General features: G+C 39.8%; 1 long non-coding RNA gene across 1 annotated transcript; it reads left to right on the top strand.

Annotated features, from left to right (window-relative positions):
- The first annotated feature begins 627 nt into the window (after window positions 1-627).
- LOC111242405 lies at window positions 628-1,335 on the top strand. Its single transcript, XR_002669513.1, has 2 exons — window positions 628-1,096; window positions 1,179-1,335. It is a non-coding gene; the product is annotated as an uncharacterized LOC111242405 (long non-coding RNA).
- Window positions 1,336-3,293: the final 1,958 nt, after the last annotated feature.

The raw sequence follows: 3,293 nt of genomic DNA, 5'->3' as shown, positions 1-3,293 counted from the left end.
AAAAGGAAAAAAGACTTTCAGCACAAGGCCTACGGTGCAGTCGCACGTGTGCTTTAACCCTTTAAAACATATTTTTATTATTTTTATAAAAGATGGGAAAAAGGCTTTTAGTACAAGGCCTACGCGAACGGTCGCACGTGTGCTTTAATCTTTTAAACATATTTTTATTATTTTTTTGAAAAAAAAAGAAAAGGTTTTTAGCACAAGGCCTACGCGAACGGTCACACGTGCTTTAACCTTTTAAACATATTTTTATTATTTTTGTAAAAAAAAAAAAAAGCTTTTAGCATAAGGCATAAACGAACGGTCGCATGTGTGCTTTAACCTTATAAACATATTTTTGGTTATTTTTAATATTTATATATTTAAAAAGTAGATAAAGTTCATAAAATATATAACATGGAGAGAATTAGTAACTATGGGATGCATAAAAGAAAGCTAAACCAGCATGTAAACATATAATAAAACAGGGTGCACCAAGTAAGTAAAGCAAATAAAAAGGTTTGCAGAAATGTAAATGGGCTTAAGAGAAGGTTTTTTAGGGTGTTACTCCCTACACCTCCCCAAGTAAGACCTGTACCTCCCCATTAATTTAATTTATTTCAAAAATATTCTATACCTCCCCACTATTTTCTTTATTCCAAAAATACCCTACACCTTAACAATCTTCCTTTTTTCTTTAAAAAAAATAAATAAACAATACCTGTTTCATCTTACTTAATGGGGAGTGTTTCATCTTACTTAATGGGCTTAATTAATGGAAGAGTGTTTCATGCGTCTTCAACACCTCCAAACTTTACTAAAATACCTGTTTAGCCCCTAATTAGAATGTGGATTAACTTTTGTTGAAATAGTTAAGAATAGTCATGAATTCTTTTTGAGTTTCAGATTCTTTTTTCAGGTTTGTGTGTGTCAGATGTCATTTGCTCACAGCACCACTCACATTTGCTTTCCTTTCTCTCTTCTCTCTCGCACAGCAGCTTGGTCTCCTTTCTCTCGCACAGCACCACCATTTGCTGTCCTTTCACTCGCACAACACTCACGAACTCACAAAAGATCTCAAGCTCTTTCTTCTCGCACAACATCACGCAAACAGGTTCAGTTTCTCTTTTCTGCAACAACTTCATCTTCCTCATTTTTACATTTCAGATTGTGCTTTTTTTTGGTCTGTTTTGCAGAGGCACGACTTCCTTTTCATCTTCGTTGGTGCATCCCACCCGTCTCCTTCCTCCATTTTTGCTTTTCGTTTTCTTAAATTTTTTTTCGTGTTTTCCATGATTGTTGATTGATATGTACATTGAATGATTAGAAGGTGATTGAAGTGTTTGATCTGTATGTGGGTGTTTGATCTGGGTTGTTTGACGAAGCATCGAATTTGAAACGCGCAAAAAACTGTATCGGATGTCCATAAGCGATACCGACTACATCTGATACCGACATCCGAAACAGGCCTTTCACCTTTCACCAGCCTATGCATATTGTTTTTAATTTTATTTTAGTGTTTTACTCTTTTTTTTTGTAAAAAAATGTTATGGTTAAATTTTAAGTCATTATTATTTTTTTAATTGTTAATAAGATTTTAAATTCTTAAATTTTATGCTTAAATTAATTAATTATTTATATTTTTATTAAGTTTCGTTGTTTTCAATTATTTTATGTTTTACTTTTTATAATTTGTAAATTTTTTTAAAGAAATATTACTAATTTATATTTATTTAAATATTTTAATAATTAACTTTTTTATAAAACAAACCTAAATTGTTAAATAATATTAATTAATTAATTATTGATATAGAATAACAACTTAAAGCTGGAAGCAGTAATCATAATACCGAAAGGCAGGCAATATCTCTGAGATTTTAGATCGTGCCTTTTTATGGAACAATTTCCACACACGCTTCAGGTGTGTAGTTTGTAAGCTGCTCTCTGTATCAAATTATTGTCATCTTCAAAATGCCAAGGATGTTAAGCGCAACAGCTACTAGTTTTTAGAATTTATCTGAATTCAATCCTCGAGACAGACAAGCTTTCAAAGTGAAATTATATTGGTTTTACGAACACATCAGATATGAATATCCGATAGACTCCTTTTCGGATATGGACATCCGACATACTATAGAAGATGGGGTGCAGGGTTTTTTAATAAGTCAGAAACAGAGGTGCAGGTGAAAAGCTTATTAACAGATAATCACTTTATTAATTAAGGGTATTTTAGGAAATTTGAGGTGGAAAATGAAATGCTTGGAGGTGCAGGAAGAGACACCCAAAAAAGGAAAGAAAGTTGGCCCCAAGCCCGGGTTCTCTCCCAAGCCTCACATTCACACAGCAGACCCAGAGACACTTAGGGTCTCTCCTCCAAACGCAACCCAGGGATAGACGCGCCTCCTCCGCACGCGGCCACCAGCAGCTCCAGTTGCCACCGCCTCTGCACAAACGGCCACCGCAACAATACCCTCCGCCTGGTCCATGACGTCGCCGGCGGCCCCAAGGGCAACCAGGATCGCCGCTGGCCGCGGCGCCAGATCTTCTTTCCTGCTCCCTTTTCGTATGCGAGAGGAGAACTCGCCTTCCATTCTCGCCGTACCCAGTCGCCGCCTGTCAGACCACGAACCAGGGTCGCGCCGGCGATGCGACTTGCCGCCGGAGCTACCATCCAACGCAGCAAAATCCCCCTTCTCTTCCGCGTGCGAGGGAGGAACTCCCCCTGTTCGAAAACGACGCCGGCCACCACAGGTCGCAGGTCAGGGCGCCACCGGGACCACCGTTCGCCGTCGAGATCGTCGCAGGTCGCCGTCCCAACTCACGGCCACCGTGAGTCACCAGCAATGAGAACCCTTTTCTTCTCTTCGGTTCGACGCGGGAAGCTCTCTCCCTCCTCCGCCGAACGCCGCCGGCGAAACCGACCACCGCCAGCCACCTGAAGAGTCACCCTCCTCTCAAACACGATTTCCTTCTTCACCCCTCTCTTCCTTTCTCTTACTCTCAGACCCTCAACTAAGTAAGGTAAAACACTCAGCTACAACTAACTATCTCCCATGGCAGAAACAAAGTTGTTTATCTGCTATCATTAACCTCGATGGTGGGAATCTGGAATGTGGTCTGCTAAATACTGGTTTGCAGGCTTGGGTTCGTGATTAAAGGTGTGAACGCTCCCAACTTGCATCATTTCCCCTTTGCAGGTTCAGATAGAGTGCGACTAGTATAGCAGTAATCAGCAGCCCAACGGCTATCAACTCATTCGAGAAGAAACTATGGATTGGGGAAACGGTTGACATTTACTCCGAAAAGAGGAA

This window comes from Vigna radiata, chromosome 8, assembly GCF_000741045.1.
Source record: "Vigna radiata var. radiata cultivar VC1973A chromosome 8, Vradiata_ver6, whole genome shotgun sequence".
Classification (NCBI taxonomy): domain Eukaryota; kingdom Viridiplantae; phylum Streptophyta; class Magnoliopsida; order Fabales; family Fabaceae; genus Vigna; species Vigna radiata.
This window is presented reverse-complemented; position numbering and strand designations above follow the sequence as displayed.